Source organism: Pteropus vampyrus, unplaced genomic scaffold, assembly GCF_000151845.1.
Source record: "Pteropus vampyrus isolate Shadow unplaced genomic scaffold, Pvam_2.0 Scaffold81, whole genome shotgun sequence".
Lineage (NCBI taxonomy): Eukaryota > Metazoa > Chordata > Mammalia > Chiroptera > Pteropodidae > Pteropus > Pteropus vampyrus.
The window spans coordinates 5,873,246-5,899,398 of record NW_011888862.1 but is presented as its reverse complement, the minus strand read 5'-3'; the positions used below and the strand labels follow the sequence as shown (position 1 = coordinate 5,899,398).

General features: G+C 38.6%; 2 pseudogenes; one reads left to right on the top strand and one right to left on the bottom strand.

The window, feature by feature from the left end:
- Nucleotides 1-4,462: 4,462 nt before the first annotated feature.
- On the bottom strand, nucleotides 4,463-4,581 carry LOC111741732 (annotated as a pseudogene).
- A 6,948-nt stretch (nucleotides 4,582-11,529) lies between these two features.
- On the top strand, nucleotides 11,530-12,540 carry LOC111741676 (annotated as a pseudogene).
- The last annotated feature ends 13,613 nt before the right edge of the window (nucleotides 12,541-26,153 follow it).

Sequence of the window (26,153 nt, the reverse complement as noted above, 5' to 3'; positions counted from 1 at the left end):
TCCTTGGAATTCTTTCCTTTCCAATTCTATTTTCTTATTGGTTTTTTAATCAACCTTCACCTCAGAATCTACTACCAGAGAATTAAACCTAAAACAAGTATTTCTTTAAATAAAAAAACCAAACCCTAAAATCCACTACTGGTTTTCTTTTTGTAATCTCTCTTTTTTTTAATTAATTAATTTTTTTATGGTGACATTGGTTAAAGAAATACAATAAGTTTCAGGTGTACATTTTAACACTAAGGCATATATATTTACACTGGGTGTTCACCGCCCATAGTTAGATTTCTTTCTGTCACCACATATTTGACCCTCTTTACCCCATCTACCTTCCCCTTCCCCCTCCCCCCTCCCCTCTGGAACCACTAGTCTATTGTCCATGACCATGAGTCTCTGTTTGTCCTGTTCATTTTTTGCTTTTAGGTTCATATTCCACATATGTGATATCATGTGATTTTCAACTTTTTCTGTCTGGTTTATTTTGCTTAGCATGACTATCTCGAGGTCCATCCATGTTGTCGCAAATAGCAGTATTTTATCTCTTCTTATGGCTGAGTAATATTCCATTGTATATATGTACCACAGCTTCTTTAGCCAATCATCTATTGTAGGAAACTTCAGTTGCTTCCATGTCCTGACCACTATGAATAATGCTGCTATGAACATCGGTGTGCAAATATCTTTTCGGATATGGGTTTTCAAGTCCTTGGGGTAAATACCTAGTAGAGGGATTGCTGGATCATATGGTAGATCAATTCTTAGTTTCGTGAGGAACCTCCATACTGTTTTCCATAGTGGCTGTACCAATTTTCAGTCACACTAGCAGTGTATGAGGGTTCCTTTCTCTCCACATCCTCTCCATGTAATCTCTTTTTTAAAAAGCAGGTAGAAATATTCTCCAATTAAATATTTTAAAAATATTTTGAGCCTAGCCAAACAGATCAGTGTTACCTTAAACTCTTAAAAATGTCATCTGCTCAACAGATATGTTCGTAAAGGTCCTCAATCCAAACATTTGAATCAGTAGTTCAGAGTCAGGCCCTCAAAATATCAAAGGAAAGAGAGGGACACTTTTGGATTCAGCAAATATTTGTTGCGGATGTACAATATTTGAGGCATTTGTGCCAGATGAAGAGATGAAAGTAACAGGGTACCCCACGTTGCTGTCAATTTCACACAGTTCCAAAGAAGGAGTCTGCTAATCACATTGCTGCTTTGCCAAACATACTTGGCGACACGGCCTTATTAAAGATGGAATTGGGCTCTTCAAAATCTTTTTAAAAAATTCACCAAAGAGCTATTTCATGACCTAGTTTCTTTATTAAGTAATATCGTATGGAACGTCTTGTTTTTACTCCCCAGCAGCTGCCAAAACCTTAATGTATCAAATCCAACAGATCACAGCCATCCGGGAGATCTATTAATAGCAAGATAATTTTCAAGTCCACTGTACCGAGTAGTGTTTTGTTTTTTGGTTAGGCATGTAATACATTCCATATCACGTCTGTTGAGTTGTGTTTTGAGGCTGAATTTTTAAAAATAAATCAGGCTTGTTTTAAATTAGGGCAACAATAAATCCATCATTGTTTGGTATTTTGGCTTGGGATATTGTGGGACTACAGCTAATATCTAGGTTTGTGGAGCCTGAATTAAAACACACGTGTCTCTTTTATGTTCTTGTACTGTGTTTCTTGGTATTTATCAGGAACCACAGAAGTGTAAGAAAGAAAATAGCTCTCTGGCAAGGAAGTAAGTTGTGATGATTTCACGAAGCATATTATTTAATATGGATTCTTATCCACTTGGGGGCATCTCAAATGAGGAGGAATAACTGTATAGGGTAAGAAAACAACATTTTCCCCTTTTCAAAACATTTATCGTGTGTGTGTGTGTGTGTGTGTGTGTCTTGTTTAAAAATCCTTTCCTACCACAGAGCCATAAAATTATTGTGATGGTTAATTTTCTGTGTCAACTTAGCTAGGTTATAGTGCCCAGTTGTTTGGTCAAACTCTAGTCCAGATGTTGCTGTGAATGTATTTTTTAGATGTGGTTAACATTTATATCACTTGACTTTGATAAAGCAGATTACTATGCATAGTGTGTGTGGGCCTCATCCAATTATTTGAAAACCTTAAGAGAAAAGACTGAGGTTCCCGAAGGAAGAAGGAATTTGGTCTCCAGACTGCCTTCACATTCAAGACTGCAACATCAACCCTTGTTGGAATTTCCTGCCTGATGGCTTACCCTGCACATATTACTTTCAAGTTCCACCCTCTACAATCATATCAGTCAATTCCTTAAAGCCTCCCCCAACCCACTATATATATATATATCTCTTCTATTGGTTTTGTTTCTGTAGAGAACTCTGACTAATACAGGTATTCTTCTATGTGTTCTTCTAAAAGTTAAGTTTGGGTTTTCACAACTAACTTTTTAACCCATCTGGAATTGATTTTGTAGATACATTCTTAATTTATTATTTCTTCAGTCAATTTAATGTACTTTGGGAAGTAAGAGAGATAAATGTGTGTATTTATTTACCAGCCCTCCTGGACTGTGAGTTTGTATATCTTTTTAAAAGCATAAATGTCTAGTCCTCATTGTAGAAATTTTGATTCAATAGGTCTGAATGGGGCCTAAGCATGTGTATGCTGGTAATACAGGCAATTGCGAAGTTGTATGTAGAAGAAAATATAGCTAAATGTTTTTATATCCTTTAGCTAGGGAATATTTGAGAATGGTATTAGAGACAAAATCCATTAAGAAAAAACTTAAGATATTTGACTATATTAAATATTTTAAACTATGTAAAACTATCCAGTTATAAGAAAAACAATGTCTGAGGATCTAAAGTATAACACGGTAACTATAGTTGATAATATTACATTGAATAATTGACATTTGCTGAAAATAGAATTTAAATGTTCTCAAAAGCGACTATGTGTGGTGATGAACATGTTAATTAACCTGATGGTGGAAATCCTTTCACAATGTATATGTATATCAAATCATCACTTTGTATACTTTAAATATATGAGAATTCTCTCAATTAAACCCCAGTCAATCAAGGTAATCGAGGTAAAAAAAAATATTTATTTTGAAAAGTACATCTGTAATATTTTTTAAATACCTATACAGCAAGCAACACCATAAGGAAAGTTAAAAGTAGGACAAACTAGGAAAAATGTACAATATCTATTAAATAATTAATATCTGTATGTAAAAAGCTCTTGTAAGTAAATACTGTAGAAGGAATAGAATAGATCAGAATGATTAAGAACCTGAGTTATGGGACTTGACTTCCTGAACTTGAATCCTGACCCCAGCACTTACAAATAAGTTCCTGGTGTGCACATTACTGAACCTCTGCCTCTATTTTCACATTTCTAAAAGGGAATAACAATAACTTTATATGGTCATGGTGAATATTAAAATAGGTAATGCTTATTAAGGCCTTAGAATAGTGACATATCATAAGGCATCAATAAATATTAGCTTTTTATTTAAAAGTAACATCACGAAGAAAAATGGGCAGAGAACATAAACAGGTAATTCATTAAAAGCAACAAAAACAACTCAATGCAAATGGGGATGAAACGTAAAAAATTGCCCTCACCTGTGATTGGAAAAATACAAAATTAAAAAGAATGGTATTATTTTCATCGTTATCATGGAAACAACATTGTCAGCTTGGCAAAGATTAAAAAGATAGACAACATCTAGAGTTGCAATTGCAGAGGGTGATGGGAAACAGATATTTCTACACACTTCTCTGTGGATGATATTTAGTATGGTTGTAAAGGTAAATAAAAGTTATCCCAAACTAGCACTTTTGAGTACCAACCACTACCGCAGCTGCTTGACCCTCCACTGGAACTTGGACATCTCAATCCAGCAATTAAAGGGTTACCTTCAGGACTCTGCTCAAAGTTAAAGTCAGTATCCTTTCCACCATTGAGTGTTTTGACTATCATCTCTGGTTGCAATCTTTCAGTATAGTATTCTTGCAATATTTTAGAGGTTGAAATATGTACACCAAGGAACTAATGAGAAAAATGTATAAATGTCTACATATTCAGAAGGTTATTGCAAAACTGGAAACAACCTAAAAGTCCTGCAAGAGACTTTGTTAAATTTGTCATGGTAAATCCGCACAATGTAATTCTATGCACATCTTAAAACAAGGACATTAAATGTTCCCAGCATGTAATTAATGGGGGGAGGGAGTTATAAAACATCATATTTAATGTGATTTTTTTTGTTTGGTTATGTATTTTTCATGTATGTTTGTATGTGTAAAAAATATATATGTCTATGTATATAGACATATATATACACACATATACGTATTTTACGTATGTGTAATTTTTTTTTTTTTTTTTTTTTTCAAGGCAACCCTTGGTTGACCTCACAGATTGCAAGGACCTTGTCAGCTTACAATCCCTTATTTTTTATTTTTTTACACCTGGAGCACCTGGTCTTCCTAGGTGGTCTCCCATCCAAGTACTAACCAGGTCCAACCCTGCTTAGTTTCCAAAATCAGACGGGATCAGGCCTGTTCAAGGTGGCATGGCTGTAGACTACGCATGTGTAATTTTTAACAGTATTTCTCTGTGATAAATTGCAAAAATAATCCCAAATCATTCCTATCTCTGTATGCCTTTCCTTTGGAATGTGGCTATGGCTCTCCTCAGATCAAAAGGTGAAATCTGTCTCTTGACGCCTTCAGTCTGTGCTTAGCCATGTAACTTGTTTGGCCAATGGGACATTACCAGATGTCTGAAAAATGCTTGGGCTTCAGTGCTTTGCCTCTTGATGTGTTTGGAACCTTGAGACCACCATGTGAATAGGTGACTAACCTATTCAACTGATGAATAGCCTGCTGGAGAGGCCAAATGGAGGACAGCTGAGGTGCCTTGGGCAACAGCCTGCCAACTCTGCCAGCTATGAATGAGGCCGTGCTCAACCACCCAGCCCTACCCAAGCCTCCAAAAGAATGCAGAGATATGCTGAGCCCAACATGCCAGCCTACAAAATTATGATGTAATAATTGATTATTGCTTCAAGCCACTGAGTTATAGATGGTTTGATATATTACCTCAGGATAGTAGAATTTGGATACATAAAAGGTCAAAAACAATTTTTCATAACTCTGCATTTTCTAAACTTTTATAAAGAACATGTGTTACTTTTAAAATAAAAAAAGCCTTGTCTATTTAAATTTTTAAAAATTACTTTTTAATTTTTATATTAAAAAATGAAAACATCTACCTAATTTAAGCTATTTAACAGAATAATTTTAATAGCTAACATTTAAATCGTACTGACTATGTGCCAGGCATTATGTGTTTTACATATGTTATCTTAATTTCCATAATAATTCAATTGCAAAGAATATTATTATCAAATCCTTTTTCCAGTTGAGGAAATTGAGATCCAGAGAGGTTTAATAATTTGTACAAGGTTATTATCTCTCTAACTAAAAGCAGGTTTGTCAATTGACAGCGTTCTTAAATTTTATGCTTTCCCTCTGCACCACGCTCAACAACTAGAGAGAACTATTTATAAGATTGTTTATCCCATGGTCTATTGTGCAAGAGGCATTTTTTATACCACACTTCCAGCACAGTTCTGCACACATTACAATCAGTGAATGCTCAACAAAAAATGTAGATGATGATGATGCTCAGACATACACAGCAAGCTCTCAAAAGGGGGTGGTATGGCTGAGTAGTTATGATCTGAACTTTAGAGTCAGATTAAATATCGATTCAAATCCCGATGCCACCATTTACAAGTTGTGGATCTTTGGGCAATTAGTTAATCTCTTGGTCCCTCTGGCTTTTCCTGGGTCAATTAGAAATAAGCAGGTGTTGTGAAGATTAAATGATGTAATTCTTGTCAAGAACTTGGCAAGAGCTGCTACTCTCTATCATTATCATCATCTCAACTTGTCAATACATAGTTTAGAATCTATAACTTCATCAAATTCTAAATTATCTGTAGACGTCAATGCCATCCAAAGCAAAGAAATAGAAGATCTTTACCATGGATGACAGAACCTAGAGACTAAAGTTCTCGGTGACAGTCCTTTCTTGTGGTCTTAATAGTGTAAAATCAGCGCAAGATGGTGGCCCTAGGAGGTCAAATGAAGTCAAAATTGGTAATCCCATCTGGAGTCACCTGATGATCCTTGGCTTGCCATTTCCCAAGAAAATATACCTCCAAGTACTGTTGTGATTTAGAGATATGAGTCCTTTTCCAACTTAGCATGGTCATAGCCATATACTATCAATGGCTGAAGACAGCAGAGAGCAGACCTGGGCCTCTTCTGCCTTTTCATTATTGTCTCCCGCAGCCATAATTACCCAACATAACAGGCTTCTATTCCAATATACAAGGTTAATGTGTCCAGCCTTAGATAACAATTTGAAGTCTGCAACAGTTAAACTGTAAACAATATAGTCACATTGGAAAAAATCAGATTTTCTTAAATAGAAGCAAGTGAAACTAAAGGAAGGGTCATAGTTTATATATTTCTGTAAAAATGCAATCTAACAATAATCCCTAACTGCTAGAATCCCTCTGTTTTTTTGGGTTATAATTAAATTTTTCCTTGAATAATCATCTTGTACACTTTCCTTAGGGAAAACTATTTACATTTCATCATATCTTTGAAATGTAATACATCTCTATTTTAATCAACCTTTCCTATTTGCATTATTCTTTTAAAAGTTTGATGAACAAGTTTGTTTTTAAAAGTCAACTCAGCAGTGAATTTGACTAGTGTCGAAGTACTATAAGTCAATGCAGTTTTAGAGATAGTTTTGACAATGAATGGCTATATTGCCAGAATTACCTTTGGCAGATTAACACGGTAATAATTCCCAATTTGTTCAAGTCTCCCTGTATCCATACCCTATGTAGTCTCCTTCTACACTGACTCTAGACTTGGCCATGTGATTTGTTGACCAGTAGGATAATAACAAATGTGATGCAAGCAAAGATTTGAAAAGCACTTTCACATTAAGGCTATTCCTTTCTTGCTTTTCTTAGGACTCTTGTTATAGCCGCCACATGAACAAACTGCCTGATGGATGATGAGAGAAATCCATGGCTGGAATTTATATGGCTGCCTCAGCTAATAGCCAGCCAACATCCTAGCTGACCCAGCAGCTGCCCACAGACACATGAGTGGCACCCAATTGAGACCAGCAGACGGCTCATCCATCTGAGTCCAGTCCAAATTTCCAGAGCACAGAATTGTGGTTTTTGTTTTAAGCCACTAGGTTTTAGGGTGGTTTGTTATACAGTGAAAACTAATTGATATGGTGTCCCAGTGAGAGCATAGTACCAGTATTAGGGCAGATGCTGGATCTCCTCAGAATGATTTTGCTTATGAACAATTTTAATTTGTATTGACATAAAACAATAAGAAGTGAGATAGATAAAGAACCAGGCAAAATGGAGTAGATGATAGAAGCTTCGTTCATCCCATCCTGCGACCACATCAAAGTTGAGATGGAAACATGGAGCAAACAGCAAGCAGAGTCGCCTGGGGGTCTAGATGAATAGAAGCCCTACAACTAGGGAGAGAAATAAGAAATACCCTGCAATGGTTGGAGGTAGGAGGGGGCAAGGACACAAGGCTGCCCAGTCCCCAGTGGCTGAGTGAGACAGAAGCTGTGGCAGCAGCAGCCAGCAGGTGCAGATGCCTCTTAAAGGGGCCATGGCCACGAATGGACTTTCGCAGTGACGAACCTACTCGCTCTGAGTACTAGTGCCAGGTCGGCTGCTCGGGGGTCACCAGGGACTCAGAGGGGGACTCTGAGTTGTTGGAACGAGAACTGGAGGTGAGGCTTTCTACTGGGCAGAAGTGCTGGCGGTATCCATTGTCCCTCTGTTGAGCCCTCCCCCTTCCCAGTGCGCAGACACAGCGCTGCCATAGCTGACATCATCAAACTGGATAACAGAGGTCGCTCCACCCAGAGGATTCCCTGAAACTCTGCCTCCCCCAATGCATGGCCTCACCCAAGCCACATCCAGTTGTGTCCTCAGCGAGTCCTGTGCCACTTGCTGAGCAACGCCAAGACTCACACTGGTGGCAGTTGACCTCAGTTTCTGAAGTGGCTTCTTGAGGTAACTATATGTTAGCTTCTGTGCATTGCTTGCTGAATCTTAAAAGGTGGATCTAGATGGGCACAGGCTGGGGCTAAACTTGGCCTACAGCTGAACCTCTCTCAAGACTGTGCCACTGGACACCTACTTCACAAAGCCAGGCTAATGAGACCGGGAGACGTAGGAGCTTTGCTAAGTACATAGAAACAGACACAGAAAGGCAGTCAAAATGAGAAGACAAAGAAGCAGAAACCATATGAAAGAACAGAACAGAGATCAAGGAAAAATGGAGTCAAATAATCTCACAGATGCAGAGTTCAAAACACTGGTTATAAAGATACTCAAGTGAGAACTTTAACAAAGAGATAAAAAAGCATAAAAATGGAAATGGAAATTATAAAAGAGAACCAGCCAGAAATGAAGAATACATTATCTGAGGTGAAGAGTATAGTAGAGGGAATCAACAGAGTAGAGGAAGAAGAGGATCAAAACACCAATATAGAGGATGGGGAAGCCAAGGACACCCAACCAGAACAGCAAGAGAACAGTAACCAAGAATAAAAATTTAAGGAGCCTGTGGGACAAAATTAAGGGTAACAACATCCGTGTCATAGGGTACCTGAAGAGGGAGAACAAGAAGTTGAATATATATTTAGATAAATAATAATGGAAAACTTCCCTAACCTGATGAAGGAAATAGACATAAAACACCGGGAAACTCAGAGAGTCCCCAGAAAAATGAACCCAAAGAGGCCCACATCAAGACACATCATAATTAAAATGCCAAAGGTTAAATACAAAGAGAGAATCTTAAAAGCAGCAAGAGAAAAGCAGTTAGTTACCTACAAGGGAGCTCCCATAAGACTGGCAGCTGATTTCTCAAAAGAAACTTTGCAGGACAGAAGGGCTTGGCACAAAATATTCAAAGTGTTGAAAACTCAGGATCTACAACCATGAATACTTTATCCAGCAAAGCTATCATTTAGATTCGAAGGACAGATAAAGAGATACCGGGACAAAAATAAGCTAAAGGAATTCATCAATACCAAGCAATATTACAGGAATTGTTGGAGGGACACCTTTAAGAAGAAAAAAAAATGTATCAAAATCATGAATAAAGAATGGTAATAACTATATATTTATCAACAAATACTTCAAATTGAGAAGAGTTAAATGCTCCATCCAAAAGATAGAGTGGCTGAATGGATAAGAAAACAAGACCCCCTACATAGGCTGCCCACAAGAGACTCACTTCAGATTAAAAGACACACACAGTCTAAAAGGAAGGGGATGGAAAAAGATATTGCCTTGATGGACCTAGAGGGTATTGCGCTGAATGAAGTAAGTCACATAGAGAAAGACAAATACCACATGATTTCATGTACATGTGGAATCTAAAGAACAAATAAATGACAACAAAAATGGAAACAAACTCAGAGATACAGAGAATATTTTAGGGCTACTAGATGGGAAGATGGGTTGGGGAAGATGGTGAAAAAGGGCAAAGGGATTAAGAAGTACAAATGGATAGATACAAAATAGTCATGGAGATATAAAGTGTAGCATAAGGAAAACAGTCAACAATGTAAAAAATATGTAAGGGGGAGAGGGGTACTTGATTTAGTGGGATGACCACTTCATGAGTTATATAGATCTCTAATCACTATGCTGTACAACTAAAATAAATATATTATTGTATGCCAGCTATAATTGAAAAACACTCATTGAATTGTACGATGTAAATATGAGCAACTAATTGTCTATTATACTTCAATAAAGATGGGAGGAAAATAAGAAGTGAGCAAATCTGGGGTGGTCCATCTGTCCACAGACACACATTCGTCAACATAGTGACTATGAAGCCTGGAACAAACATAGCCAGAGAATGTGGTTATGAGTATGGTCTCACCCCTCATGATTCAGTGTTTGGGAACAGTTGAGTAGGCACTTGAAATTATGAGAATTTTAAGAATAGTGAGGGCCTCCAGTTCAGCACCACCTAAAACTTCATTTGTTTGTGACTTTGCATTTTATACTTTGCATAAAGCTCCTGAAGTCCATGGTTGGACCAGATTAACTGGCTCATGAAATTGGGACTTGCTTTATGATGTTTTTTTCCCCCCATCTATTTCCCTAAGTATATGATCGGTAAGACATCTCTTAGGAAAAGTGTTCCGTGGTCACATAAATCATCGCATACTCTTGACCCCTCTTGGAATTTCACAATGTACCTTGGCATATTAAAGATCTGTTCAGCTTCATTTATTCCAGTGCTGAAATGTATTTGACCATGGAACCCTTTTTGTGAGTATCATATATTAAAATTTTACTAACCAATGTTTCTCAGAGAATGCTATGAGAATGTTTTTTTAAAACTTTCTTATAATGAAATACAGCACACATATGGAAAAGCACATGAAACACAGACATGCAGCATAATAAATTATTGCAGATCAGACACTCTTGTAACCAGCCCCCTGGTCAAGAAATAGAACACTGCCGACCCCTCCATTAGACCCCTGTGTACTCCTGGTCATTACAAATTCCTTTCTTCTCCCTAGAGGTAACCATTTCCCTGAATGTATGGGAATAACTCCCTTGCAGTGTTTTACTGTTTTGCCACCTAAGTATGTATACCTAAACTGTAGACATGTTATGTCTGTTTTTGAAAGCTATATAAATGAAATTATACTGAGTGTTAGAGGGGGCATAGGGTATAAATATCTTCATCTTCAACAGATAATGTCAAACTCTTTCCCAAATTGAGGGTACCAATTAACACTGCTATCAACACTGTATGAGAGTTCCAGTTGCTCTATATCCTAGGTTATACTTAGTAATGTCGGATGTTTTAATTTTTGCCAAGCTATTCAATGTGTAGTGGAGATTTGAATTTGCAATTTTCTGATTAGTATGAGGTTGAGCACATTTTATTTTTAATGGTCAGTTGGATATCCTCTTTTGAACAGCTCACATTCAAGCTTTTTGCTGATTTCTCTACTCAGTTTCTATTTCTTTCTTAATTTATGAGTTCTTTATTTAGATAAAAGTCTTTCAATGGGTATAGGAGTAGCAAATGTCTTCTCTCACTCTATGGCTTGCTTTTTCTCTTAAGGAGTCTTTTAGTAGAAGAAAAGTTCTAAAGTTCTTCATTTAAATGTAATCGAATGTATCAATTGTTTCCCTTTATGTTTAGTACTTTGTGTGTCTACTTTAATCACACTTGTCTCCATGTCTGGGGAGCTGGATTTTGAATGGTCAAGTGTTTTGTCTCTGGTAGCGGTGAAAACCAAAAACTACAGGCTCAAAGAGAAAAAGGGGAGTGGGTGGGAAGGGGAATGGCTAAAAGCCAGAGGAAGAAAATAGGGATTGGCAGGGACGTGACAAAGGCCCTGTAGGCAGATAGAGGGTATGACTGAAAGTGGATTAAATATCTTTAGCATACAGCTCCTTATGCATAGAAAGGAAGTTGGCAATATCATGTGAAAGGAGGATCAGTTAAAATGATGTGTGGGAAGAGAGGTGCATATTATCAACATCTCAGAAGGGATTTATGCTGAGAGAATTACCGCTTTAGCTGGACCCACTAATGCCATCTTTAAAGCCTTTCTTATGATTATCTACAAACTGGAGGAGGACATCAGCACAATAGCACAGCTGTCAGTAGACCGTGGTAACCCTGAGCCTGATAGTCTCTGCTATCAGTGTGGTTCTCTCATTAAGAAAAGTGGTTTCAAGATCAAGGATATATGACAAGAGAATATAGGGGCTCAGGTCCAAGTGGCAGGGGATATGCTTCCCTACTCAACCAAGAAGGCCATTACACTGCTGGCATAAGAAATCCATGACACTGAGTGTGTCAAACAGACCTATCTTATCATGTTGCATCCATCCTGACCCTGAAGACCATCCAACTTTCTGGTCATCCTTGCAGGTGGTCAGGACAGGTACAGAAAAAGCAGCAATGTGTGAGTTTTTGTGCCTCAACACTGACCTGAATGGACTCCCTCTGGAGGCCTATACCATTCAAGGACAGCATGCCATTCCACAGCTACATTTGACCAAGCTTCCCCTGTGGACAATGCAACAGTCTTATTTTTCTATGATGCATGGCAATCCTGGATTCAATGACATAGAAATTCAATGAAATGAAAGGCTGTTGGGCAGGGTTAGTTGCATCCACTAAGACTATTCATGAGCTCACCATTCTAAGCATTTTAATTGGCTGCATAACTGGGCATTAGGGTGCCAAAATCAATAAGATCTACTAGATGTCTGGGACATAGATCAAAATTGCAAACCCAATAGGAAGGATCTAGTGATAAGCAGGTTACCATCATTGGATCTGCTGCCAGCATTAGCCTGTTACAATATCTAACTGTCAGGCTTTCCTCAGAGACGGGTGGCATGTAGAGCAGCTAAAACAATGCAGAGTCATCTATAATCCTTTTTGGCTGTTCACTACCCTTGATCCATCTGTGTAGTTTCTGAATAATCAGCAATTCCAGGTTTTAAATAGTCTGGAAATTTTCAGTTTCTGTACACTTTATCATTCACTCATGATTTTTAAGTTATTTTAATTCCATTCTCCATTCAGCTGTTAGAGCTGAGTTCCATATTTAGTTTTATAAGCCTCTCCCTGTTTTGTTTTATTTTGGAGTTTTTTGCCCATATTTTTTTTTATTTCTCATAGAATTATAAGAGTAGAATATTAATATAATTCAGTTTAGTTCTAGAATGTCAGAAATTTTTCAGAAAATAATCAAAAGATGAACTGGAAAACATTTTTAGCCAGACAAGGTTTTCCTCATAGTTATTTTTACTACTGTTTTGCAAACACATGAAGCTTGGAATCTTGATACATTCTTGCTCCGGCTATCTATTTGCTTTGTTCTCCCATGACAAAAACTACAAGGACAAGAACATTACATTCTATTGGTAATGACTGTGGAGCAACCTCCGATAGGAGGTCAAAGAACTGACATTTATTTGTTTGCTACTATATGGCAAGCTCTATACTGAGCTGTTGACATACATTATGTAGTTAATTCTCTTAACAATTCTGGAAGTGGGTACTTTTACCCTTGTTTTACAAGTGGGGAAACTGAGGTTTACTGAGGCAAAATAACTTGAGTAAGGTCACACAAGTCAAATAGCCAGTGAATGACAAAGGCAGGATTTGAACTCAAGATTGACTCTAACTCCAAAGTTCATGGCTTTCCCACAGCAACATGGAAAGAGCAGAGAACTTGGCAAAGTTGTTCTCTGAGAGAAAATTATAAAGTATTGCCTTTGCTGCGTGATAACTAGTGAGAAAAAAAATCTTCATATTCACTTTCTGTCTTGGTGTGAGTTACCCTAGAAGCAGAACCTATAAAAAGGATTTGAGTGCAAGCCTTTTCTTTGGGTGGTAATTCCAGGAAACACCGGTAGGGGAAGTGAGCCAGGAAGGGAAGGCAGCCAATAAAAGAAACGTTATCAAACACTGGGGGTCACAGGAGCTCAGTCTTGCTGGGGAACTCCCAGAACCCATTGTTGACCCATACCCCAGAGTTACCTCACCTCATCGTTGCTCCAATGGAGGGGTGATGCTGCTGGGTATTTATCCACTAACTGACAGCCATCATTAGATAAGGGCAGCCATGGTGAGATTAGTTCCCAGCACTTTGGGCTTGCACTGAGGGTGGGCCCAGATGCTCCCAGGGCCACAAGAGGCAGTGAAAGTGTGTTTTCAGGAAAGAGCCTTTGGCATAGAGGTAGATACCGAGAGGATGTGGCAAAAAACCAATACTGTCTGCTACACCCTCTACCAATAAAAGCCAATGAAAAATAGAAATAAACATGAGCTCTGGCAAAGGAGAGGTTATAGAAAAGTTTAAAAATCCCTCCAAAGGGCTGTGCAATGTAATATTCCTGAGACGTTCACACTGGCACCTTCAAATCAATTTGGCACACAAAGGAAGTGACACCCACCACACTTCAGTTTAATAATTTAGCTATTATTCGAGAGCGATCCTATTAACAGTCCATTTATTTTCTCCACGGCAGTTCAGTCTGGAATTCACCCAGTGTGTCTTGTGACTATTAGTGATACTCTGGGAAGTATTATTTATGAACGTGTACCAAAAAAGATTTGACAAAGATTTCACATGCAACCTAACACTAAAGACATGATTTCCAAATCTGATCGAGGAATGGGCTGGACTGAGTTCAGTCTCAGACATTCTCTTAGAGCTGGAGTTTTTCATCTCACTTTCCCATTCACAAAATGGGGGGAGGGGCGGATAGTGGAGGTGGTATTTAGAGATTTTTAAATACCAACTAAATAAAGGGGCTTTTTAATGCTAATTAACCCACTTAATCCCTTTCAGAAACTAGCATTTTCAACAGCTTTAAAATAGAAGAAAACGTAATACATGGGGAAGGGGGGAGGAGTTGACTATTTAAGAAAGAGACAACTGAAGTTAACTTGCCCTGAGTATAGAGGGCTGTGATGCCTAACAGATTCAGAAAGAGCAAACATTCAAAAGAAAAACACTACAAAATTGAAATGATTTTCGGTTTCTGGCTCAATTCCTTGTTCAATGATGTACAACTAGTGCCCTGCCTTGTACAAACGTGCTGCAATTTATTTCATTTGCTCTTGTAAAAGAAGTTTACACTAAAGAATAAGAAAATAAGGCTGCATAGTTATCAAAGCAGTCACTCTTTTCTTGTCCCTCTCTCTCTCTATATATATACATGGACATACATGTCCTCGCACATACATCTTTTTAAAGACATTTTCTTTCTTAAAGATGAAATAATTTTTAAGATGTTCTAATGTTTGGCATGTATTTTAGCCTCAGGACCTTTTTTTTTTTATTAAGGTCAGTTAAATTGCTTGCTAATCATAGCACTAAGGATGGAATCAGACCTTCCTGGGTTAGAGTTCAGGTTCTGCTGCTTATTGGTCTTAGTTTTTTTACTTGTAAAATGGGGCTAATAATGATATATTACTTATCAGCTGTAGGAAAAAATGTGCTTCAATGGAAAACTGCACTGTCCAGAGCAGAGAGGTTAAGAAACCTTTCTGTAAAGGGCGAGATAATAATATTAGGTTTTGTGACCATTGCTGCAACTACTCAATTCTGCCTTTGTAGCATAAAAGCAACCATAGAAAATACACAAATGAACGTGTGTGGCTGTGCTCCAATAAAATTTTATTTACAAAAACAGGCAGTGGGCTGCATTTGGCACATAGGCAGTAGTCTAGAGCACACCTTTCTTGATGTTACATGATTCTAGCCTTTCATTGCCTTTGAGACTTTTTACAACTCTGTATTTGCAAAATAATTCTTGTCTACCAACACGCAAACTCTGTTCCATAGAGGTTCAATTGACTTCTCTCCACAACTTTGGAGATCAATTTTGCTTTCATTTACATATTTAAACATTTTTGATCTATAAATGTGTCTATTCTTTGTATTATCCTTTGAACTGGCTGTAACATCTTACCTGTCCCCTCATTAATGAGTTGAATTACATATTTAATATTTTTATTAAAAATTATTTGGGTAACGTTAATAAAATCAAATAAGTTTCAAGTGTACAGTTCAACAGTATGTCATATATATTGCATTGTGTGTTCACCACTCAAAGTTAAATTTCCTTCTGTCACCAAATATTTGACCCCTTTTACCCTTATTTACCTTTCCCGTGACCCCTTCCCTCAGTAACCACTAGTCCACTGTTCATGTCCATGAGTCTCTGTTTGTCATATTCGTTTGTTGCTTTCAGTTTTATATCCCACATGAGTAAAATTATATGGTTTTCAACTTTTTCTCTCTGACTTATTTTGCTTAATATGATTATCTCGAGATCCACCAATATCACAAATGGCAGTATTGCATCTTATGGCTAAGTAATATTCCTTTGTGTATATGTATCACAGCTTCTTTAGCCAATCTTCTATCGAAGGGGACTTTGGTTGTTTCCATGTCCTGGCAACTGTGAATAATGCTGCTATGAACATCAGGATGCACATATCTTTGCAGATAAGTGTTTCCAGGTTTTTTGGGTAAATATCCGGAAGAAGGATTGCTGGGTCATATGGTAATTCAATTCTTAGTTTTTTGAGGAACCTCCATACTGTTTTCCATAGTGCCTGCACCAATTTGCATTCTCACCAGCAGTGTATGAGAGTTTTTTTTCCTCACGACCTCTCCAACACTTGTTATTACTTGTCCTGTTGATAGCATCTATTCTAATAGGTGTGAAGTGGTATGTCATTGTGGTTTTGATTTGCATTTCCCTAACAGCTAGTGAAGTTGAGCATCTTTTCACATGTCTGTTGGCCATTTGTATGTCTTCTTAGGAGAAGTGTCTGCTCAGCTCCTCTGCCCATTTTTTAATTGGATTGCTATTGTAAATAATGCTGCAATGAACATAGGTGTGCATGTATCTTCTCAAATTAGTGTTTTCATTTTCTTTGGATAAATACGCAAAAGCGGAATTGCTGGGTCATAAGGTAGTTCTATTTTTCAATTTTTCGAAGACCCTTCATACTGTTTTCCATAGTGGCTGCACCAATTTGCAGTCCCACCAACAGTGCACAAGGGTTCCCTTTTTACCACATCTTCGCCAACACATGTTATTTGTTGACTTTTTGATAATAGCCATTCTGCCAAGGCATGGAAGCAACCTAGTTGTCCATTGATAGATGAACAGATAAAGAAAATGTGGTACACCCACACCAGAATATTATGCAGCAGTTAAAAAGAATGAAATCTTTCCATTTGTGACAATATGGATGGATCTAGAGGGTATTATGTTAAGTGAAATAAGTCAGGCAGAGAAAGACAAATACCATATGGTTTCACTTATATTAGGAATCTAAAAATAAAACAAATAAACAAACCAAAACAAAAACGGACTCATAGAAACAGAGACCAAAGGGATGGTTACCAGAAGAGAAGGGGCAAGGGGATGGGCGAAAAGAGGAAGGGGAATATAGTCTATAATATTGTGATAAGTCTACACAGTGACAGATGATTACTAGAATTAGTAGGGTGATCATATTTTAAGTAAGGTTTAAATATTTCAAATCACCACATTGTAAACCTGAAACTAATATAACCAATATAAGATTGTATACCAACTATACTGAAATAAAAAATTAATTTAAAAAAGAAAAAAAATATTCTGATGCTTCTTAAAATGATAAGGAAGACTTTATTCAGGACTACTAGAAAAGGTGTCAAGACTATCACAGTAGGGGAGAGAGATCTGGCTCAACTCTGAATATGGCAAAGACAGCTGGGGCTTCATAGCCAATGAGCAGAATGAAGGGGGTTGGTGAATAGGAAATTACTAAGAGGAGAATATCAAGGATAGGGGGATTCTTACTAAACTGACTTAATAGGATTCTCGCTGAAGGCAGGCCAGTGTGATCAGATAGCAAGAATGAATGGCAGATGAGGAATTTGATCAGATATCAAAGGTGATCAGATATCAGAGATTGAGTGATGGGGGCGGGGGGAGGGATTCTCACTATCCTGATTTAGTATGATTATTGCTAAAACTTGGCTAGGTAGGCCAAAGACTAAGCCCAAGTATGAAGTCTAGTCAAAAAGAAAGCTCAGAGGAGACTGTCTAAAGTTTAACCAAAGAAAGAGACTTTGTCATGTTAAAGAAAAATTTTCATGACACTTGTTAAAGACAGTAAGGTAGATCTTATTCAGAGGATTAACACAAGGAAAAGCGGAGATTTATAGCCAATGAGTAGGGGGAGAGGGTCAACGGATAGAAAATTATTAAGAGGAAACATCAGGGATGAGGGAGATTCTAAACCAACTTGATAAACTTAATACAATTCTTGCTGAAGGCAGGCTAGGGAGATAAGATATTAGGGGTGATAAGAAATTTGAGCACATATCAAGAGAAATGGGAATAATAAGGATGGGAGATGCTGTCTAAACTGATTTAGTGGGCTTCTTGAATAAGTAGGCCAATGTTGGGGCCTTGAGCACTTAGAGGAGCTTGACTAGAATTAGGTTAAAGAGCCTTTGTCAGTCAACACTGTTTCACTTTACAGCTGTATGGAAGGCACAGCTGTGGATTAAATTTTGAAAATTTAATCCAGCCAATACTTTTGAAGGAATTAACATAGCAATTCTGATCACTCTCTATAACTCTTCTCGTAGAACTCTTGTATGTTGAGGTAGTTGTACCTTGAGAGATCCTCCTTATATTTTAACCTCTCCCCTTCCATACACTTGCCTCTGCTGGTTTTCCAAGGGTGGAGTGGTCCACAGGAATGCCCCATGCTGAGTATATCCAAAGCTCAAGTCTGGAGTAGAGCGCGATCAGTGTACCAACTTCAGAACCTCTTTGGCAATGTTCACTCTGCCTGAAACATCTTCTCTCTCACTAATTTTCCTCTTTAAGGCCTCAATTTAAAGGTACTTTCACAAGAGATGTTTTTTGCCTTGTTTTTTCTTCAGAGGGCTTATCACAATATATAATTGTTAGATATTTGTCAATCTTTTTATTGCTAGTTTCTCTATATATACTATAAGGTTCATTAGAACTGAAACATTATTTACCACCAATTACCTAGTGTTCAGCATAGGCCCTGACATGGAGGTGATAATAATTGTGTGTTAAATAAGTAAATGCATGAATAAATGAATTAAATGAAACTAGTCAGCCTTTCTAACCAGAGCCTTATCTACCTTCAACCAGATTATGGATAGCAAAATACTGAAGAGATAGTAAAGGATTTAGGAATCAGGACAGATGTTACAGATGGTTGTAAGGACTTGGGCTTGTACTCTGAATGATATGGGAAGTCACTGGAGGGTTTGAGACATCTTTTATTCTACCCTCTATTTCACCTAGCACTCCCTCCCATCCCTAGTGACTCATAGTAGGTACTCAATAAATTTGTTGAATGAATGAATGAAAATATGAACTCTATCCCTAAAGAATTTATGAGTGTCGTGATAAGATACAGTTCATATTCATGGAATTATTGGAGAATTCCAGGAATAGTACAGGGTGCAAGACACATGCCAGACTTCAGCCAAATATTTGGTGAAAGAAACTTGGTAACCATGTTCATATATTTCATATTGGTTCATTGTCTGCCCCATCTTCACTATTTCAAACATAAACAGCTTCAGAGCAGAGACCGTCTATGACTGATTCAAATCCTTGGGGACCTAGCACAGAGCCCAATGCCATGAGGTATGCCAAAAATATTCTTCCAATTCTTATGCTGCTTCAGCAGGTAGATTAATTTTTAATGCAGTACAATTCACATGCCAGCCCTCTAACTAGATCTGGGGTCATCCCTCATGTGGAGCTACCAAATGTGGTTCCTATCTTCTTGTGCAGCCAAGAAACAGCTCTGAGGATTCTGGTCTTTCCCTTGGCTGTCCTGACTCTCTAGTCTTCCTGGTAATAGGGGTGGGAGCAATGGTTGTTGGTTTGGAATCATATGTTTTCTTGTACAAAGACTAGGAGTGGTGTTCCAGGGTTGTGGAAAAAGCTTTAAAGTCGTTTTTAGATTCAGTTCACTATCTATGTGTCTATAAACCCATCATTTCATCTCAGTGTTTCTCACCCATAAAATTAGAGGGTAGAGGGTGGATAAGAGGATTCCCAGGATATCTTCCTGCTCTTCTAGGATTGCAATTCCCTATGTGACATGATAAAATGATTCCTTAAATAGCCACAATCCATTTTATAGCTTCCAGAACATTCCTAAACCATATATTTGCTAAAGCTCTGGAACATTTTTAGAGATTTCAGATTTTGCTCATCCTAGAGGCTTTCTTATTTCCAAAATGCCAGACGATGATCAGTTTAGTAAATGCAGCTTAGTTTTATTTTCTGGCATTGAATTTCTGACATCTGGAACAACTTCCTATAAGATACCAGAAGGTTCCCTCCCAGAATGTCTTCAACAGCAGCAAACAATTTACACTCACCCAGGACCCATCATGCCTAAGATGTCTTGGGCATCTTACTGCAATTAGGAGAAAATAAAACCAGTAGCTCAGTCTGATGAAAACTAAGGTTGGAAACTAGTAGTAAAATAGAAATCATTAATGCAGACAAAATGTAGTCAAAAGTGCCAATTCATGTGAGGTAGCATGTTTGAGAGGACAAGGAGAGAGTACCAAGTAGTTATGTCTGCAGTTCTGTGGGACAGGACAAACTCAAGAACAACATTAAGCATCTACTTGTTGGTTAATGTGACAGAGATTCTGATGAGCTGATAAAACAGGAGAAGCCTTTGAAAGGATCGTGGGACAGTGCCCTTAAACATCATTACCTTATATGGCTAGTAATTGACTATTTTCACTTGCATTTACCCAGATGTAGACTCTGAGAAAAGGATGAGAGTGTAGTAGATTACCTAAGAGGTGATCCCAGAAAGCACTTAGGGGAATGAGGAAGTGACATAGGGAAGGGAAGGAAGCCAATTAGGAGACTATTGTTGAGCAGGGTACCATTGTGGGTGTTGAGGCTCAATCTGCTGGGGAACTCTGGGAAACTGTGTATAACACACTTTAGTGTGCCACCTGAGGGGCATGGAAACTGGGTTATTCTCCAGCTCCCATCCATCATTGGCTGAAGGCTGCTCCTGGAGGCATTGTTGTCTTTCCCTTCTGGAGTTTGATAGAGAACTCTAAAGGGAAGAGCTATATATACTTGAAGTACTATGCTTTCAACATGTGCTAGAATGATAAGTGCTGAGGGGATGTGAGCAGGGCACTGATAGTGCCTGCTGCATTAACTTTGACCATGGTTTACATTGCTGAGTAGTCAATCACAATGAGTGAGGTATGGGGGGAAATCATAGCATCTTTGACATGAGTGGACCCACAAATCTCTGACCTATCTCCCTCATTTCCCAGAAAAGAAAACCAAGGTTTAGAATAGCACTGTCCAATAAAAATATAATGTAAGCCACATATATAATTTTAAAAATTTAGTAGCATATTTTAAAACTAAAATGAAACAGATAAAATTGATTTTAGTAGCATATTTTATTGTGCACAATATATTCAAATTATTATAATTTTAACATGAAATCAACATAAAAATTATTACTGTTTGCATTTTTTGTACTATGACTTTGAAATTTTCCACTTACAACATATCCCAATTCTGACTGGTCACATTTCAAGTGCTCAATAGCCACCTATGGCTAGTGCCTACCATATTAGACAGCACAAATTTAGATTATTTCCATCTTTGCAGAAAGTTCTATTGGACAGTGCTGGTCTACTTAGTCAGCTACCCCAAGTTAAAGAGCTTGTGGGTGATAGAGGTAGTTGACAAGAAGCCAGAAAAGAACTCTAGGATCTCTGGTTAGGCTGGAACCATAGCTTTAAATCTTCCCAAAAATAGGAGGAGGGAAGGAGTTCTTATGGAGCCTCAAGCTGTTAGGTGCCAAGATTAACCTGGCTGCTTGCATAACCTCCTAGATATAAGAAGTTCCAGAGGTCAAGCTCAGGTAGACCTCTTGAGGGAAAGGGCCAGACCGCTCTTGTTCATGACTGTGTCCTCAGCTCATGACCTGGCCCCCAGAAGGCCCTCAAGGGAGCTCTGTTGGGTGTTGATTAGAAGCATCCTTTGGATGAGTATCATAGAATCATCAATAAGTGAGGGCTATGGAACAGCTATGAAGTTGTCATGAGTATCATCACCATTTGGGAGGTCACCTGGATGAAGAAGTCATAAGCAAACTGGTAAAGGGACAGTTTGATCAAGGAACCTAAAAGAGAATAAAGTATCTTCCCATTCACCAATCCTTTCTTAACAGACCATTTAACATGCTGTCCTACAAAGAGAGAAACAGAGGCAAAGAGCAATGAAGAGAATTTTCCAGCAAAACCATTGTGTTTGCCTGGAGTGAACTGCTTTGACATTGGGCCCAATATGCACATTTAACAAGAGGCAATTTTCCCAAGGTTTTATTCCCACAATAAATCTTATCATTTTCTGCTCCTTAGATGGCCTGTCTTCCCTGCATTATGCTAACAGCTCCCTTTCCCAGCAGCAGTGGTAATAAATGGTATGCTCACAATGTAGAAGTTAAGGTTTCAAGGTGAAGCCTTTGGAAGTGGTCCCTTTGTAATTTCTTTTATGGCCATGCCATATTTCATGGTGCAACTCACTAACTCTGTGGGTGGCTTTGTGTGTGTTCCCGAGAAAAGAAGAGTGAGCCACATCCCCACCCTCCAATCCTCACATACCCCTCCCAGTGGAACTTGGACGTTAAAGCACCTCCTAGGTTTTAAAGGAAGATTTTAACCCCTCCTGGTGTTCATGTGGAGTTGCTTGCTGTCCAGCCAGCCAAAATAAGAAATGTTGGAGATGTGGCTGCTCCACGAAGCCTCTTCTAATCTCCTCAACCCGCCATGGGGCCCCTTCCTTAAAACTTCTACAGCCAGGCCTCTGTCTTCTGTCTACAATTAGCCATTTCTCTTGAGAGTGACAACTAAGGAGGAATGCTAATTTCCTGCCTCCTTCCCTGCCCCATTCACACAGTCCAACCCCACCAGAGCACTGATAATTGGTTGACTGACTTGATGAACGATCAGCAACTTCCATCTTTGATATACTAAAATCATTGGATTAGTAACGGCCTCTCTAGGGGGAAAATGATGTAACATGATTGGTCTACACCCTCCAAGGGGGGCCAAGAGTCCTATGACCAAGGAAGGAAGAAACTCAATATATATGTTTGGGGTCTAGATCAGTTTAAATTTCTGTCTGAAGCCAAAGCATAACCTGACTTTGCACACAGATCCCCTTAACATATGCACGCACGCATGCACGCATGCACACACACACACTCACACGCACAATATGACAGATCCTTTAGGACTCCTTGAAGACACAGTCAATATAGTCTTTATCTGGTACACAGTGGATGCCCAATAAATATTTGTTATTTACTGGGTGGCCACCAAGATTTTGCTGGGGAGGCTGTGTGATAAAAAGGAAAAAACATGGGTAACAGACCTCAGTTGTAATCCTGCCTCCACCTCAAGCTATCTGAATGGGTTTGGGCAAATGCCTTAACCTCTCAGAGTCTCAATTTTCTCACATGTAAAATGGGAATGATAATATCTACCTCCTAGAATTGCTTTAATGATTACATGAGGTGTTTTCAATAAAACTCCTGTATACCTAATAGGCACATGAGAAACAACAATTATTTTCTCCTGTCTGAAATGTCTTTGTTCACCTGGCAGACTCCCAGATACCCTTTAAGGCTCACCTTGAATAAAACAAGCCAGGAGGAGGTGATCACTTTCACCTTGTATCACTTCAGGCAGCTATTATTACACTTCTCACCCCATATTGCAATGATTTGGGTTGCTACTCTCTATCCTTGAGGTCAAGACCAAGATTTCACCATCTCGTACCCTCAGCGCTTAGTATACTGCCTGGCATGTAGTAGGCGCTCAATAAAACTTCCTTTTCCATGAAGGAAAAATGATAAGAGGGACACAAACCAAAATTAACAGTGGTTATCTATGGTTGGTGGGATTACGGGTGGTTTTCTTCTTTTTGTGTGTGTGTGGGGGGGGTGCTCATCTATATATTTAAAAAAGTCTTTTCTCTACAATGGCTATGTTTTATTTGAGTAAGAAAATAATTTTGTAAAAATAAATAAATGTATGCTCAGTGAGTGGATTGGGGGGAGGAAGGAAGGAAGGAAGGAAGGAAGGAGGGAGGGAGGGATGGAGGGAGGGAGGGAGAGAGGATAGATGTATTCAATAAATTTAAGCAGTTTCAGTTCTTTCAGATTCTCAGTATCTGGGTCTGAGGCTGAGTTTGCTGCAGGCTAAGAAAGATATTTCCACTCCCCATGAGCCTTCTCCCTATTTCCTACCAAAATGGCTTTGAAGCTCTACTCTTTCTGTTCAAACTCACATTTTCATAATACCCATTCCAAAAAGAAAAAATCACCCCCAACTCCATCATAGTCTATGCCAGGACTCAGCGATCTTTTTCTATAAAGGCCTAGGTAGTACATATTTTAGTCTTTGGGGGCCATGTGATTTCTGTTCACTATTTCTCAATTCCACTGTTGTAACATGAAAGCAGCCATAGATAATACATAAATGAATGAGCATGGCTGTGTTCTAATAAAACTTTATTTATAAGAATGCGGCAGGCCAGATTTGGCCCAAGTGCCATAGTTTGCCAATCCCCAGTCTATAACTTTGCCAGTGTTGTTCCCTTGCCTGGATAGCCCTCTCTTCTGCCTGCCTACTTAAATTCTTTTCATCCTCTATCTTTCAACTATAACATTACTATCATCTACTGCCTTGGCCTGATGTTATTGTATTGTAATCACATGTATTCTAGTAGGTACCAAATAAATATTGAACGATTTGCTGAGAAGTGTTCTACATTTATAAGGATTTTTAAAGAATATGCTTTGGAATTATGCTTGGAATGGACTGGAAGGAGAGAATGTAAATATTCATAATAATAACGAACAGGGCATTAGCGTTGTAATGACGTGGTCCTACACAGAGATTCCCATCTTAGAAGAAAAAGACATACAAAAAATTTAAGTTAAGCAACTGTACAATGACCTAATGGCAGAGCAACAAAGAGAAGCCAGGTACTATGATTCAATGTCTCATTCCTTAAGAAAGGTCCTTACTCTATCTCTAAAATCTGAAAGAAAACCAGTAATAGCAACTTCTTTGGGAAAATTTAAGACCCAAGTGCAAAGGAGGTTTTAGTGTCTTTGGACAAGCTGGGGAGGATAAATCATACCCCACCACTGGAGATGTTGACATTTCCCTTCTAAATTAGCCACAACAGAACAGTTGGTGCAGAACTCTGGCTTCAGCTTTCGGTTTCCATTTTTTCTGCTCTCCCGAACGCTGACCCTGTGCTCTTGGCTCTGTGAGATGGGCTAAGGTTTATGCTTAGGATCACGGGGCAGCCCCAGCAGCTCTCAGCAAATGTGACTGAGTAGTCCATAAATGGTCCTCGTTTGGTGGCAAAATGTTTGGCTCCTTCTCCCTAAAAAGGAAATCATAAAGAAAATGTACCATGCCATCGATAACATAATTTCCTGGCTTTCAGACCACTTGCTGACAGAGCAGACCCTTGGAGAGCAGCGATGCAAAGCCTGTTGATTCACACTTGGGGTTTTTCTGAACATTTGACAACCTGTACTTTCAGCAGCAGCAGCAACAGCAGCAGCAGCAGCAGCAGCAGCTCTGTTTGTGAGCACACACCATCTGGTCACAGAGCTGCTGGAACTAAATGAAGAGAATACATTTGAGTAGAGCTTTGACCTGGGGTTTTAAAACATGCCTCCTATGGCTTCCTTTGGAATTATATACTCAACGACTTCCCCCTTCCTTTTCCTCAAGTCATTCTAACCATACCAAACCTCTTAAAACAGAGCTTGTGTATTCATTCATTGACTCAGTCACTCATTCATTCATTCATTCATTCATTCAGTGAGACAGCATGTACTGAGCACTTCACAAATGCCAATGCTTCAGATACAGCAGTGTAAAAGTCAGATGTGGTCCCTAGCCTCCCAGAAATTACAGTTGAGTAGACAAGACAGACATTAAACATTTACAATTAAGTGTGAGGAAGGTTATACAGGCAACAGTACAGTGTGCTATGGGTAAGATGACCATGTAATTTGCCATCCAAACCTGGATGCTTTTGAGTTTAGAAGGAGGTACTATTAATAACTATTCCCGAACAGTAGGTTAAGTTAGGATTGTCCTGGGCCAGCTGGGTCACGTGGTTCCTCTAGCTTTGGCCATGCAGCAAGGGATGTCAGTTTATTAGGTCCACTTCCCTACCTCTCCCTTTGTTTCTCTGTTCCTACCTTCTCTCATTTTATTCCTGATGTTGCTCTGTTAAAGAGTAGTAGAATTAAGTGGCATGAGTGATGGATCCCATCGGTATCAGTGCTTACAACCCAGCAGTTGGCAGTGTTGTTGGCCATTGATCTATCATCATTTCTTCCTACTCTAGGT